The following is a 16,660-nucleotide window of genomic DNA, read 5'->3' as shown; positions in this document are numbered from 1 at the left end:
AGTCACGATTCATGTCAAAAATAGAATGTACTGTGATAAGTGTAATTGTTGTACCCTGTGTACCCTGTGTAAATCTGGGACCTGTATCACAGTTGTGGTGAGTGGGCACATGTGGTTCTCCTTTAAGACAATGTGATGGCTTCCCCTTCCCCTGAGGCAATCGCTGCTTGGAAAAGCTCACCAAAAGGAGATAAGGAGAGTGACACCACGCCAGAGAAGACCCGCTGAAGGAGACAAAGACCTTGAGATTTGAAAAAGCACGCCAAAGGAGAGCCAGTAGGGTACACCTTCTTCTCCTAACGACCCAATGGGGAAAGGGCAGGATGAACACCTGGCGAGAAGGGATTGGTCAAGATCTGGGCATAAAAGACGCTGCTTTTAGGACTCAGGTGTGCGTGTGGTGGAACTAATTGAGTTCTCCACGCACCCAGCGCTGTTTTTGCTTATTGTTCCTCAACCTAAATTGATTGAACCCAAAATAAAATTGTTTTAATTGTTATCGTTTATAACAATTTTGTGACCCTGACGTGATCTCGCTGTGCTTTCCTGGACTGTGACTTCTCGAGGGGCACCCCACAGATTGTGGCTTGAGAGTAGCAGTCTAGGTCAGTCTCTGGAGATCAACGAACTAAAGAGAAACAATAACCAAAAGGGATTGGAGCTCCTAGGGAAAAACTGCAGTAGGAAGGACCCGTAATTCTGGCGCACGAAGATCCGAGTGAAGACAACGGAGTCGTGAGTATAAGGGAAGCCGTTCGGCTGGGTGGGTATCGGTTACTTGTGTGTAAGAGTGTGAGTGAGACGGAACCTAATTCTGGAAACGGACTCCAGGGTTGGAGCCAGGATCTGAATTCCGAAGTGAGTGTGGAGGTCTTCTAACCGCGGTTCCAAACTCCTGCAAGGGACTTGGCCGGTGAAGGACTGAAGCGGTTCCTATAGGATTTGTGGGTGGGATCTCGACTCCTATAGGGTATGTGGGTGGGTGTAGGGTTCAGCCCCCTACAGGACACTCTTACCGGTAACTAAGGGCGATAGGAAGCCGCAAAATTCCTAATCCAATGGGCCAACAGGAGTCAAGATTTGAAGAGGAAACAAAGGAAGAAAAGGAATACCCACAAATTATTCCCCTGAATAGTGCTTTAGGAATAATGCTCAGGCACTGGGGCCACTGGCCGTCTCAAGAGGGAAAAACTAAAACAAAAATGGTCCATTACTGTATGAATGTGTGGACAAGAGAGGAAATTCGATCGGATTATGTATATTGGCCAATACTTGGATGTTTTGATAATTGGATGTGTGAGACATTAAATTTATATGTGAATAATAAAGAGCCCTTTAGTCAGGAAGAAAGTGAATACAAAATATGTCAGATTTGGGAGAGCTGATTATCCAAGGAATTAAGGAGGCAGTCCCAAGGGGGCAGAATATTAATAAGGTTTATAGTGAGCAACAGGAAAACGACGAGTCTCCTGTGGATCGGTTAGAGAAACTGAGGAAAATTTACAAATGTATTTGGGGATATACCCAGCTTCTCCAGTTGGAGAAGCATTTCTAAAAACCCAATTTGTGGCTGGATCATGGAGGGATATAAGAAAGAAACTGGAAAAGTTGGACAGTTGACAGTTGATAAAGCTTGTGAAGGCTTTATCCCACCTGGGTGCTAAGGCTTCCCCCTTGGCAATCAGGGCTGGATGAGCAGCACCCAGGAGCCCCTGCCCTGTTAGCCATGACCTTCACCCAGCCGGTGGCCGACACGGCCAGGGGCGAGTCTGTGGGGTAGGCCATGACCATGGCAAAGAAGGGACCCGTAGTCGGCTTTTGATGGCCCGTGTCTCGTTTCACTGTTGACCCTAAGCAATGCCTTGCTTCAAATAGAAGCCATTCAGAGAGTTACACACCCGCCCTTTTCAGGAAAAATGCAGGAAATCAAGAGACATGTAGCAAGTTCTCTGTTGGCTGTTGTACACCGCAGCAAGAAGCGGCGTGGGTCCAGTGGCTAATGCTGGAAGGGGAATTCAGCACTTCTGGGAAAGGGAGATAAAGGCACTCTTGTGGGCCAGGCTGGGATTGGAGAGCCTGGGTGGGTGTCTGGGGTCCCAGCTTTCCCGCAGTGCTGACTGTGGTGCCTGCTGCTTGTTCTTCCCTGCATCGCCGGCTGCATCCACCTGCTGGGGCTGTGCTTGGGAAGGGCTCCGGGGGTGAGCAAGCCCACGGGAGAGGGCTGGGGAGAAGCTCTTCTCCAGAGATCTACCAGAAACTGTCCAGAGCATCCGAGAGGATGCTCTGTGTGACAAGGGAAGGTGCCCGTTGGTCCAATGTATGGAGCCTGCAGGGCTCCCATCAGGGTCCTTTGACCGACCCATCCTCCAGCCAGCAATCCAGGTGCTGGGGGGTCCCATATAGGTCTCCTGAGGTACCCTTTAGCCCCGGGCAAGGTGTCGTGCCTCAGTGTGTGCTTGCAGGGCATGTTTCCTTCCTGCTGACAAGGCCGGAATTGCAGTTAAATGCCCCTGGGCGATCCCGAGCCAAGCAAACTTTTTTCTATGGGCCACACTGCTTTGCAGTCCATGTGTGTGGTTCAGCTCCTGTATGGGAGCTGAGGACACGAGGTGACCTAGCTCTGAAGCTGGCCACTCTTGCTCCAGGCAACTCCAGTTGCTTGCGTTTTCCTTCAGCTTCCCCAGCCTGATGATCTCCACTGTCACCTCCTCCCTGTCCTACAAGAAGTATCCCTCTCCCAGCCGTTAGGACAGTGGCGCAGCACTCAGAATCCAGATCACTGGTAGAGAAGAAGGACAGAGGAAAAGAGAAGTTCTCCTTTGAAAGAAATCCTTCTTTGTCCTCCTTTAGCTAACAGTGGATGAAAAAAAGGGGGACAGAATTTCAGGCCAGCCACAGCACTGGCTTTCAAGCCTGAGCTTGTCATCTCATGGCTGTTCTGGAATGTGGTACAGTGAAATTAGAAATAGAAATGGCAAATTTTCCCCCTCGGGGTGGTCAAATGCTGGCAGAGGTTGTCCAAGGAGGTTGTGGAGTCTCTGTCCTTGGAGATCTTCAAAGGCCAAGGGCACACAGTTCTCTGCGACCTGCTCGAGGTGAGCGTGCTGGAGCAGAGGGCTTGGCCCAGAGGACCTCCACGGGTCCCTTCCAACCCCACCCTCCTGTGTGGCTCTGTGCTTTGCTTTTGCCCTGGCGGAGATCTTCAGGGACTTTGCGTTCCATTTTCTGTTACCTTAGGGCTACACTGTGCTGGGGTTTGGGGGCAACAAGGTCAAGTATGCCAGAGGTCAAGCAAGTCAGTGTCAAAGTGTGTTACTGTTATGGTCAGAATCTGTGTTTGTTGGCCCTGCGTTCCTGGGGTTATGGCATTTTTATCTTATCTTGTGATCTGTGTGGTGGGTTTTTTTGTGGAGAGTGCCTTTTTCAGCTATTTTGCCTTTGTGGGGTTTGGATGGGGGCCTTTGGTTTGTGTACCAAGTTTCTTCTGGTTGTTTTTCTGCTGTGCTGCTGGATGGTGGTGTTTTTTCTGTCTTGAAACCATCGTTACAGGCCTAATCTATCTCCTGCAGGTCAGGCAGTGTCACTTCTGGCGTGGTCTGACTCATTTCTGGTGAGTTGGTAGGTAGGTATGGAGGACTTGTGGTCCCTCCATGGAGAATGACTGCTAGAGGACTAACAGGCAGATCTGTGGAGGGGTGAGAGGACTGCTGGCCCATAAGCAGTGACTGCCAGAGGACTAAGTGTACTTGAACTAATGTGGGCTTCCAAATTCATGGTTATTTGTCCTGCCTTGTGGAAGAGCCATGGGAAGTCACCAGCCACACGGAAGGACAAGGGGGTTTCCCACGGCTACGTGGCTTTTTGGGTTTTGCTTTTGAGTAAGAAAGTCTTGTCTCTACATGAGTAGAACTATAAACGGTCAATTTTGCTAACTTTAGAAAGCAGGGAGCAGCACTTTTGTGCTGTGCCTCACATGGCTGCCCGGGCAGGGTGAGAAGCAGCAAGAGAATTCCTTGCTGGAACCCTCTCCAGGGGAGCAGCACTGCACTTTCCCAAGCCATGTTTTTTGCTTCTGTATGAGTTCTAAAGTGCTGTGTCACTTTTCTCACCAGAGAAAGCAGGGAGCAGAACCCTTGTGCTGTGCCTCACATGGCTACCATGCACGGTGGGAAGCAGCGAGAGAATTCCTTCCTGGTACCTTCTCCAGGGGAATTTCCCAGTTCCTGAGAGACTCCTGGCACTGGCTGCAAGGGGGCTCCCAGCCGAAGGGTGGGCCTGGGTGTTGTTGGGGTGGGAATTGGTGATGTCTCCTTTCCTTAGTCACGTTAACACTTTGGGATAACAAATGGATGCTTCGCTTCTGTTGCTCTTTTATCATATCGCTCACAGTAACTGCTACTGGTTCCTTTTATCATATTGCATGCTATTTTCTTTTATTTTAATACAAGAAACTGCGTTTGATATATTCCATTATTTGATATATTTGATAGATTTGATTATATTTGATGTAGAGTTCAGCTTTGCTGTGTATCCAGTCAGTCAGCAAAACATAATTTGGCGTAGTCGGCAGCGTACGAAGTAAAACTCTCTCTATTTAAGAAAAAAAAACGTTCCTCGACTTGCTATTGTCAGGTGGGAACCATTGCCTTATGGTGTTTGGGCCAGAGTGGTCTGGTGGTGCTGGGCAGTTGGGCCATGCCAGGGACAGAGGGACGGGAGCAGGGGAGGGGGTGGGGGGAAGGGGTTTAGGGAGGGACGGGTGGGAATGGATGAAGGTGTTTAGGGATGGAGTGGGGTGTGTGGGGGTGGGGCAAGGATGTGTGTTTGTGGGAGTGGGTGTGGGGGGGTGGGGGGAGGTGGGGGAGTGTGTATTGATAAACCGGGGGTGGGGGCGTGGGGGGGGGTTGAGGGTGTGTGTGTTATTTAGAGAACAGATTGGGGGGCCTGGGGGAAGGGTTTTAGGGACGGACGGGGGGTTAATGGAGGCCTTTAGGGAAGAACCGGGGGATTGGGGGAAGGATTTTAGGGACGGACCGAGGGTGGGGGAGGGCTGCACCAGGGTCTGGGGGAACAGGTTTTAGGGCCAGGACGGGGAGGTGGAGGTGGAGGATGATTTCAGGAACAGCCAGGGTGGAGGAGGGTGTCAAGGGAAGTCTTTCAGGGTTGTTTGGGGGGAAGGATTTTGGGGACGGATGTGGTGTCTGGCGGGACGTTTGATGCCACTGTTTAGATTCCACTGTATATACATTTATGTCCAGGGATTCTGCTAAGGGGAAGCTGCTGGCTCGGCAAAGGGACAAGATGTCTGAGCTCCCCAGTTGCCACGCTCTGATTTGGTGTGTAGCTCTACGTTAAACACACCTGCGCACAAAGGTTAGGCCAAGCTGACTCTCTAAAGCTGTTAGAAGTGACGAATTAAGGGACCTCTCATCCAGGGAGTCAGCCTTGGGAAGGATGGGGAAGAAAGAATGGATGGGGAAAAGATCTGCGTTCTCTTCGGTGCTGCAGAAAGAGCCTCTGGGTGAGGATGTTGTGGTCGCAGGAGGAGACAAGCCGATAGAGTGCTGCGATCCGCAGAATGTTGGTTGGAATTCGGACAAAGGTAATTGTTGTGGGGGGAGATCGTGACCTCTGACTCAGATAGCCCCCCGAGAGAGGGCAAGGCCCACTTGGGGAGCACGGGGAGCTAGTAAAAAACCTCAGCAGTGCTGTCTGAGGGTGTGTGCTCGTTTGCATTAAAGCAAGCAACTTGTAACCCATCCCGTGCCTGACTGAAAATGCATGTGTAATGCGCTATGAGTGTGCAAGTGCTCTGCTGTCCGTAGTGCGTACCCTCGAGGAACTGGGTGAGCACGCTCAGAGGAAACATTCCCCCGTGCTCCCAGCACTGCCATAAAGAATGCCGGCCTTCTGAAACTTGCAAGCAAGTCTTAGAGGGTTTCTCTCCATGACCGACTTTATGGCATCATTCCCACCATACTGGAGAGAGCAAATCTTTTTCTCTTTGGTGGTGAAAGCAGCTTGGGGAGCGTCACTGAAGTGCAGCACTTTTTTAACCTCAGGTCTAAAGTGCCACCGGTCCTACCGTGGAATACATCCTTCCTCAGGCTTTCAGCAAACAGAAAGGATGCATCAAACCCACCCCACAAACATGTCCTGCACTTTTTTTATCTTTCCTGGAACGTGGGGACATGACCCTGCTGGGCCATCAGTGCCACCTGCCTGGGAGCCAAGATGGTGCCTTTACATTCCAGGCTAAGGACTTACCTTCTTTTTTTCCTTTTCAGCGACTTTAGAGCCATCCTTAGGGAGGCTGGTTAAGCTGGTTTACTGCACAGCTGGTCGCCAGTGGAGGGAAACGGTAAGCTCCGCTGTTGCTTTTGGTGTTTACTTGTTACCTTGTCGCTCGTTTGAGTGATCTTACCATGCCCCGGCAAGCAGAAGCTATCACTCCACTTTAGGCCTTGGTCTAATAGTCATGCAAAGCAATATTGAAAGTCATTCGGAGATCTGGAACAGGCCCCAATGTGCATTTTATAAAAGTGCATCTTGGCTGCTCTTTATCTTTGTATGGGTTTTTTCCCCGTTTCTCCAGACTGTTGAAGCTCTGAAAGGTGCCAATGAGCTGCTCTCCCTCAGTTTGCTCCTTTGCCTTTGGGGAGTGCGGTTCATGTTTTCTTCATGGCTTTGCAGAGGACAAAATCCATGAATGCACCACCTTGGTTTTTTCACCTAAGCTAATTTCAGAAACTGTCTCCTTTAACTTAAACATGAAACTCTTCTTAATCTCTTTGTGCAGTCAGCGGTTCCCCATCTCAGCCCAGAAAGCAGGTGCCCAACTTTTGTGGTACCTTTCATCTTGGCTACCGGGGCAGTGTGAGAACTGCCAGCAGAATGCCTTCCTGGCACCTTTCCCCACTGGAGTTGTGCATGGGGTGTGCTGACGTTTGTACTCGGCCGGAGACAAACTGTTCCAAGGCAAACCCAATGCACAACTCCTCTGGGGAAGGTGCCAGGAAGGAATTTTTTTTGTATGTTAAGTCTTAGGGTTACGTCTTAGGGTCAAGTCTCAAAGGTTTGGTCTATGGGTTAAGTCTCCAAGTTTGAATCTTAGAGTTAAGGCTTTGGGTTAAATCTATAGGGATAGGTCTTACAGTAAAGTATTAGGGTTAAGTCTTTAGGTAAAGTCTTAAGGTTAAGTCTTAGGGTTAAGTCTTAAGGTTGAGTCGTAGGGTTAAGACTTTAGGTTAAGTCCTAAGGTTAAGTTTTAACGTTCAGTCTTAAGACTTATGGTTATGTCTTAGGGTTAAGTCTTCAGGTTATGTATTACGATTAAGTTTTTGGATTAAGCCTTAAGGTTAAGTTTTCGGGTTAAGTCTCAAGGTTAAGTCTTTAGGTTAAGTCCAAATGTTGAGTGTTAGGCTTAGAGTTTTAGGAATAAGACTTATGGTTAAATCTTAGAGCTAAGTATTTAGGTTAGGTTTAAGGTTCAGTCTTAGAGTTAAGCCTTTGGGTTAAGTCTTAGAGTTAAGTCTTATAGGTTAAGGCTTAAGGTTGAGCCTTAGGGTTAAGTCCTAGGGTCAAGTCTTAGGGTTAGGTCTTTAGGTTAAGACTAATGGTTATGTCTAAATGTTAAGTCTTAGGGTCAAGTCTTTAGGTTAAGTCTTAAGGTCAAGTCATAATGTTGAGTCTTAGGGTTAAGTCTTAAGGATGAGCCTTAAAGTCTTAGGGTTAAGCCTTAGGGATAAGTCTTAGGGTTAAGTCTCTACAATTAAGTCTTTAGGTTAAGTCTGAATGTTAAATCTTAGAGTTGAAGTCTTTAGGGTTAAGTCCTTAGGGTTAAGTCTTAAGGTTGAGTCTTAGGATTAAGCCTTAAGGTTGAGCCTTAGAGTTAAGTCTTAGTGTTAAGGATCAGGGATAAGTCTTAGGGTTAAATCCCTAGGGTTAAGTCTTTAGGTTATGTCTCAATGATAACCCTTAGTGTAGAGTCTTAAGGTTAAGTATTTGGGTTAAGACATAGGGTTAAGTCTTAAGGATAAATCTTAGGGTTAAGTCTTAGAGTTCAGTCTTAGGGTTAAATCTTAAAGGTTGAGTCTTATGGTTAATTCTTTAGGGTTAAGTTTTAGAGTTAAGTCTTAAGGTTAATTCTTAACGTTGTGTCTTAAGGGTTAAGTCTTAAGGTTCAGTCTTAGGGTTAAATCTTACGGTTGAGTCTTAAGGTTAAGTCTTAAGGTTGAGTTTTAGAGTTAAGTCTTAGAGTTAAGCCTTAAGGTTAAGTCTTAAGGTTGAGTCTGAAAGTTGAGCCTTTAGTGTTAATCTTATAGTTAAATCTTAGGGTTAAGTCTCTAGGGTTAAGTCTTTAGGTTAAGTCTCAGTGTTAACTCTTAGGGTTGAGTCTTAGGATTAAGTGTTTGAGTTAAGTCTTAAGGTTGAGTCTTTACAGTTAACTCTTACGGATATGTCTCTAGTTTAAGGCAGAGTTAAAGTCTCATGGATAAGTCTTTAGGTTTTAGTCTTAAGGTTATGTCTTAGGGTTAAGTCTTAGAGGTTGAGTCTTGGGCTTAAGTCTTAGGGTTAAGTCTTAGAGTTAAGTCTTAAGGTTAATTAATAAGGTTGAGTCTTACGGGTTAAGTCTTAAGATTCAGTCTTAGAGTTCAGTCTTATAGATAAGTCTTAGGGTTAAGGGTTAAAGTTGAGTGTTAGGGTTAAGTTTTAGGGTTAAGTCTAGGTTAAGAAAGGGTTAAGTCTCAATGTTTAGTCTTATGGTTAAGCTCTATGGTTCAGACTCAAGGTTTAAGTCTTAGGGTAAGTATTAAGGTTAAGTCTAAAGTTTTAGTCTTAGGGTTAATTCTTAGAGTTATGTTTTAAGGTTAATTTTTCTGGTTGAGTCTTAGGTTTAAGTCTCAGGGTTTAGTCTTAGGGTTAAGCCTTAAGGTTAAGTGTTAGGTTTAAGAATTAGAGTAAGTCTTAAGGTTAAGTCTTAGGGTTAGGACTTTACCTTAAAATAATGGTTAAGTCTAAATGTTAAGTCTTAGGGTTACGTCTTAGGATCAAGTCTTAAAGGTTCAATCTATGGGTTAAGTCTCAAGTTTGAGTCTTAGAGTTAAGGCTTTGGTTTAAATCTATAGGGATAAGTCTTACAGTAAAGTATTAGGGTTAAGTCTTTAGGTAAAGTCTTAAGGTTGAGTCTTAGGGTTAAGACTTTTTGTTAAGTCCTAAGGTTAAGTTTTAAGGTTCAGTCTTAAGACTTATGGTTATGTCTTAGGGTTAAGTCTTTGGGTTATGTATTACGGTGTAGGACAAGGCCTCAAGGACAAGAGTCCAAGTACTGATAGCCTGATGAATAGAGACTTGTTAGAACTTGTAGGGCACAAGCCCTGGGAACAAAGGAACAAGGTAACTGCAGACCCCTGAGCCGTTACAGTTGAGGAGGCAGCCAGACGGACAGAGAAACAAGTAGCCAGATAAGGGAACGGATGGCGCCGATATGTAACTTTGTTAATCAAGAAAGCCGCATAGAAAGAAACTCCAACTTTGGAATAGAAACTGTTGCTATGTCAAGGTAAACTAATAAGTTCCTATTGTTCTACCGGTGTGCCTTAAATATCAACCAATCAGTGTTTTTTACGCTTAAGATTTAACCAATCAGTGTGTAACATGTAGAAGGTAGAAACGTATATAATTGTAAGAAAATCACTAATAAATGGACAACTTGCTTGCATCAAGCTGCATCCTGTCTCTTCATTCGCCGCAAATTGGTGACCCTGACGTGATCCGGTGAATGATCTGACGTGGAGGGACTCTCGAATCGCCTAGCTGAGCGACATGCAGCGAATCCCACAGAACTCTGAATGATCCGCTGAAAGGAAGCGGGAGCCGGCCTGAAATCCCTCCGGAGTTGAGAGGTGAGCTGTGGGAAATCCGTAATGGGGAATCAGGTTTCATCCCCAGAAAGAGACGTATATGAGCTTATGAAAGGTCTCCTTAACAAACATGAGAAAAGTATTTCTGGGCATGACCTTAAAGCAATGCTTAAGTGGGTGCAAGTAAATATGCCTGCAGTGACTGCAACTACAATTTTCACGCGGGAACTTTGGGACGACACAGGGGTGAAATTGTGGGATTCTGCGACAAAAGGCAATACTGAGTCCCACCGTCTGCTCTCTTCGTGGAGAGTTGTTTTTGAGACTCTGAAAGCACAAAAACAAAAGGCAGAGGAAGGAGAGGCAGAGGAGTCGCAAGCTCCTATAGACCTGTCCTTATCAGCCTCTAAATCACAGTGCTCTAAACCCCTGGGTGTTAATGCAGTGGAGTATCCGCCAGAAGAAGACCCCTTTGACCCGGGACCGGTAGACCCTGAACAAGAACCTGATTTATACCCTCCTGATCTGCGTGATGTGTGGGGAAAAATAAAGAAACAAGCCTTAAAGGAGGGGGATTTAGAAATGGCTAAAACTATAGTTGCTTCGGTCTTGTATTCTCAGGGTCGGGCAGGGGGAGCACGATGGGAGGCTCTTTCTTTTTCGGTTGTTAAAGAACTGCACCGCACGGTTACGGAACATGATATTTCTTCTCCCTATTTTATAAGTCTGTTATCTTCTGTGTTTGATACTTATGTCATGACTCCTCATGATTTGAAATCTTTAGCACGATTGCTACTAACCCCGACTCAGTACACGTTATGAGAGTCGCACTGGAGAAGGGGACTGCAAGCACTCCTGCTCACGTACGTTAACCATAATGATGCTGCATCAGCTGCGCTGACAATAGAGCATCTTACGGGCACCGGTGCACGTGCTGATCCGGTAGCGCAGGCTCAACACTGCCCCCGTGCGGCTCTCGAGGCAATTAGAGAAGAGGCGAAAAAGGCTTTTTTCCAGGTCCCTGACGTACAAAAGCCACAAAAAGCTTTTACTAACATCACTCAGGAGTCTCGAGAACCTTATATGCAGTTGATTGATAGACTAAAACAGGCTTTGGAACGTCAAGTAGATAATGCAGAAGCTCGGGGTATATTGCTAACAAAACTAGCTGTTGAAAATGCTAATGCTGATTGTAAAAGGCTACTGAAGTCTCTTCCCAACCCGAACCCCACTCTGGTGGAAATGGTGGAAGCATGTAACCGAATCGGTACGGTTGACCATAAGTTTGAAGCTATGGCTGCTGCTTTTGCAGCGATGTGTGGTGTGGGGAATTGCTATGGTTGTGGTAAGCCTGGTCATCTAAAGAGAAATTGTCTTGTGAGGGCTGCGGAGAATAGACAACAACCTCCTGGTCCTGGAGTTTGTCCGAAATGTCAGAAAGGGCGTCATTATGCTAATCAATGTCGATCTAAGTATGACTTCCAGGGACAACCGATACAGGGAAACCAACCGCGGAGCGTGGGGCAGCGATGCGCGCAGACACAAGTGCCACAGCTGACATTTCAACATCCTTGGAGAGAAGCACCGACACCTCAAGTCCCTGTCCAACCACCTCAGGCAGCGCCGGATTGGACCTGGCAACCTCACACACAGTAACACTGCTCGATTCCTCGGTTCATTTATTATCAACAAATGTCAAAGGACCATTACCCCCCAATACACAAGCTCTGTCAATTGGTAGATCTTCCACGACATTGTCTGGTCTCTTTGTTTTACCAGGTGTTATTGACTCTGACAGTGTGGGCGAAATCAAAATCATGGCATGGACTCCATTTCCACCTTGTATGATACCTCAGGGTAGTCGAATAGCGCAATTGATTCTGATTCCGGCAAGGGTAAGCTCTCTTAGCACTGATCATCCTCCGCAGAGGAGAGGAGGTTTTGGATCCACAGGGTTACCTCGTATTTTGTGGGTACAATCCATTTCTCCACAGCGACCTATGTATCAGTGTACCCTTATTTACAACGACCAACAAATAGCACTAAATGGGATCATTGACACTGGAGCTGATGTCACAGTAATTTCTCAAGCCAAATGGCCTCCGCAATGGCCACTGACTAATGTCTCTCAGACACTGGCTGGGATAGGGGGGACTGGTAACAGTCGTCAGAGTTTGGAACTAATTCGAATTCAAGGACCAGAGGGACATGTGGCTTCTGTTAAACCTTTTGTGCTGCCTGTCCCTATGGTTTTGTGGGGACGTGATGTATTGTCACAATGGGGAATGTCTATCCGTACACATTTTTAGATGGGGCCATTGAAGTGCGCGACACCCTAAAAATAACCTGGAAATCTGATGCTCCTATTTGGGTGGATCAATGGCCCCTTCCTTTGGAAAAACTTCGCGCACTTCAAAACTTAGTCTCAGAACAACTGTCCCAAGGACACATTGTACCTTCTACTAGCCCATGGAATTCACCTGTTTTTGTTATTAAAAAACAAACTGGCAAGTGGCGCTTGCTCCATGATCTCAGAAAAATTAATGATGCTATGGAAGATATGGGAGCCCTCCAACCTGGGCTCCCGTCCCCAACTATGATCCCTCGACATTGGCATCTAACTGTCATAGATCTTAAAGATTGTTTTTTCAGTATCCCGTTACATCCAGATGATGCCCCGAAATTTGCCTTGTCAATTCCAAGCATCACCATGCAAGCTCCATTGCAGGGATATCAGTGGGTTGTACTGCCACAAGGTATGAAAAATAGCCCTACAATGTGTCAATGGTATGTTGCGAAAATACTCAGTCCTGTCCGAAATGCTATGCCTACTGTGTTATTGTATCATTATATGGATGGCCTTTTAGTGGCAGCACAACATCACGAAGTCATGGAGAAAGCTGTAGCCCTTGTCACGGATGCCGTGAATTCGGCAGGTCTCTGTATAGCACCAGAAAAGGTCCAAAAGTTTCCCCCTTGGAAATATCTGGGCTGGCGAATAAGAGCACAAACTATTGTTCCTCAACCATTGCAGATCAATACCAATGTAAGAAACCTGCATGATGCACAGAAATTACTGGGAACAATAAATTGGGTTCGACCATTATTGGGAATTTCTAATACAGACTTGGGTCCTCTGTTTGAACTACTAAAAGGGGACACTAATCTTTGTTCTCCACGTAATCTTAACTCTGAAGCAGATACATCTTTACAAAAGGTTGCCTCAGCTATTGCTTCTTGACAGGCCCACCGATGGGCCCCTGAACTGCCTTTTTAATTGATTATTTTAAACCCTGTACGACAGCCTCATGCCCTGATATTTCAATGGGACCTTCAGAACTCAGACCCCTTGTTAATTATTGAATGGATTTTTTACCTAACCAGTCTACAAAAACTATTTTGACACAACATGAAATGCTTGCCTCCCTGATTGTTAAAGCTAGATCACGCCTGTTAACCTTATCAGGGAAGGATTTTGTCTGTATTTGTCTACCAATAACAACAGTATACTTACAATGGCTTTATCAGCAATCAGACACCTTTGCTATGGCACTTGCCGACTATACAGGTCAAATAACTTCTCATCCACCTTCACACAAACTGTTTAACATTGACTTTCGTCTGATGTTAAAACCCAAAAGAAGCAAACAACCCTTACAGGCACTTACTGTGTTTACAGGTGGATCGGGCAAATCACATAAATCTGTTCTCCTATGGTGGGATGATCAACGGAGACGATGGGACTCGGACATAAAGACAGTCTCCGTTTCACCTCAAATAGTAGAACTGAATGCAGTTGTTTGCGTTTTCTGAAAATGGAACGTACCACTCAACCTTGTTACTGATTCAGCTTATGTTGCAGGTATTGTTACACGAGCCGAAGCTTCTGTGCTGCGGAATGTTTCACATTCACAACTTTTTACCCTGTTACAGGAACTTATTTTCCTTTTGGACTCTCGATCTGCACCTTATTTTGTTATGCATATTAGATCTCACACCTCACTACCTGGTTTTCTTGCAGAAGGCAATCAACGAGCTGATCTATTGACGTTACCAGTTCAAGTACTGCCAGACCGTATTGCACAGGGTAAACTAAGTCACTCTTTTTTCCATCAAAATGCTGGAGCTCTTAAACGACAGTTTGACCTTACTTCTCAACAAGCGTCAAATATTATTGCTGTCTGTCCTGATTGTCAAAAACATTCTTTCCCATCAATTGCTGCAGGAGTTAACCCTAGAGGATTACAAAGCCTACAATTATGGCAAACAGATGTCACACATGGTTCTGAATTTGGTAACCTTAAATATATCCACTCTTCCATTGATACATTTTCAGGTGCCTTGTTTGCCTCCTGTCACACAGGAGAAAAGGCACGAGATGTTCGTAGACATTTAATGCGTGCTTTTGCTACTTTGGGTATTCCCTCAAAGATAAAGACAGATAATGGTCCAGCTTATGTTTCAACAACTACAAAAACCTTTTTTGCCCTATGGGGTATAACTCATATTACTGGCATTCCTCATTCCCCCACCGGTCAATCTCTCATTGAACGGTCTCATCAGTCTCTAAAACGTCTATTACAACAACAAAAAGGGGGAATGGGAATGGCTATTCTGGAGGAACGGTTACAGAAAGCATTGTATGTTTTTAATTTTTTAAATTGTTCTTTAATAGATAACAACCCACCGATAGTTCGACATTTTACTGCAAATACCTCTTTCGAGGCACGGGTTAAAGCCCCAGTATTGGTTCGAGACCCAGAAACAGGTAAAATTATGGGACCATACCCTCTTGTTACATGGGGAAAAGGTTATGCTTGTGTCTCCACAGAAAAAGGACCCAGATGGATCCCAGCAAAGAATGTACGACCTTTCCGTGAACCTTTACCGCAGACAACTGATACCAACACCGACCCTACAGAATGAAATAAAAACTGCGTGATGATTTCTGTTTTGCATTAATGTCAGGTAACCAAATTCAGGATATAGCATCTAGATTTCGCTTTTTACAGCACTTGGAACGGACAATATTGCCCTGGATCAAGACACTTAACAAAGGTAATACGTTTGGACCAGACCAGATCCCCAATGCACTGACGGCACCGCTAGCAGATATTATCTTCCATTACACCGACTTTCGATGACACTGTCATGAACCAGATTGGACAGTGTCTCGATTTCTACAGTTATGTTGCTATGAACATGGACCATCTTGTCGACCGTGGATCAAGATTCATTGTGAACTCTGTGATCACGATCGCTGGCGAGTTGTAAGACTAAGGCACAGATGGGGTCATTGGATGTGTTCTGAGTGTAATAATCAAATATTAAGGTTTAATCATATACAGTGGGCTGAACGTTTTATGGGAAAACCTCTTTTGGATTTGGAGGGAGTTATAGGGTTAGGTTCTGAGATTTTGCCAAACTTAGTTTTTGCAAATTTTTTATCATTGATTGAAAGCCTAGAAGTACACGCTATTGCACGGTTGTTGTTTCAATATATTGTATTAGCAAGCAGAATTTATATTATTAACAAGAACATTATTGTAGGATTAGAGTGTGGACAATCAATTGCAGTGCCTTGGTCATGGACAGTACGACCAGAAGAATGGCTGGTTGTAAAACAACAATGGAAAAAGAAAAAGAGAAAGAAGCATTGTCAGTAATATGGATAATGATGTTCATACCTGGACCTTGGCCTATTGAAGGTGGCTCTTATCCCCCTTTTCTACCAAAGGTAAATGTTTGGGTCACGTTGGCAAACTTGACTGGACAGGATACTCTGTGTCTTGCTATGGCCACTCCGGATCAGTCTTTTTCCACATGTCTTGTGGGCTTACCATTAGATGAATGGCCTATACCTAGGGACCTTCAAAGTCTTTTTCCACCCAAAAACGTATCAAAAAATGTGACAGACAATTGGGATGTATGGGTACCCCATCTCGCACTGGCTACTCTGGAACCGCAGGAAATTGAACTCCTTGGTTCAGTAAAAATGGTTTTTTGCATAAAATTTAACTACACGGGAAAGAATCAATCTAGGGCATGGGATGTTTCCCCTGTTCATCCTGGTTTTAGAAATGCAAGTATCTGGTGTAATTACACTGCTAATAACTTGTCTAAATCTAGCAATGCTCCGCTCTCACTACCTGCTGGAGTATTTTTTATTTGTGGTGATCGAGCATGGCCTGTCATTCCTTCTCATATAAAAGGAGGTCCGTGCAGCTTAGGGCGACTTTTTGTCCTGACTCCTAACACATCTATGATTTTACAACATCGCTACTCTCGAAGGACAAAGCATGGCGTTCATGCATTTGCCTCCGATTGTGATGATAACATGCAATTTTGGTCCTTTGGCCAACGCTTTATTGCATCTCTTCTGTTGCCTGGAGCTGCTGCAGGAAAGGCTCTACCAACATTAGATAAGCTTGGCTGTTGGCTTGCCAAACAAACTAATGCCACAAGCAGTGCCCTGTCTGGTCTTTTATTAGATGTTGATAGTGTTCGCCACGCGACATTACAAAATAGAGCTGCAATAGATTTTTTGCTTCTGGCACAAGGTCATGGTTGTGAAGAGTTTGAAGGGATGTGTTGCATGAACTTTTCAGATCATTCGGAATCAATTCATGCTAGCATCCAAAGATTGAAGGATGGAGTTTCTCATCTTCAACAAAGTGATACTTGGGATTGGTTAGATAAACTGTTTAGTGGTTGGGGCATTTCAGGATGGTTAAGAAGTTTAGTGAAGATGATTATATATGCTTTAGTTGCTTTTTTGTTTGTTTTATTACTTATAC

The 16,660-nt window shown here is 45.2% G+C and overlaps 1 long non-coding RNA gene across 2 annotated transcripts; it reads left to right on the top strand.

The window, feature by feature from the left end:
- The first annotated feature begins 6,697 nt into the window (after window positions 1-6,697).
- LOC308053662 lies at window positions 6,698-9,909 on the top strand. Of its 2 annotated transcripts, none has more exons than XR_013923755.1 (3): window positions 6,698-7,843; window positions 7,884-8,752; window positions 8,792-9,909. It is a non-coding gene; the product is annotated as an uncharacterized lncRNA (long non-coding RNA). The 2 variants fall into 2 exon arrangements; XR_013923756.1 differs by having other exon boundaries at window positions 6,698-8,232; window positions 8,285-8,752.
- Window positions 9,910-16,660: the final 6,751 nt, after the last annotated feature.

This window comes from Falco punctatus (assembly GCF_963210335.1).
Source record: "Falco punctatus genome assembly, chromosome: 14".
NCBI classification, from domain to species: Eukaryota; Metazoa; Chordata; class Aves; order Falconiformes; family Falconidae; genus Falco; species Falco punctatus.
The sequence above is the reverse complement of the archived record's forward strand: the minus strand, read 5'-3'. Positions and strand labels throughout refer to the sequence as shown.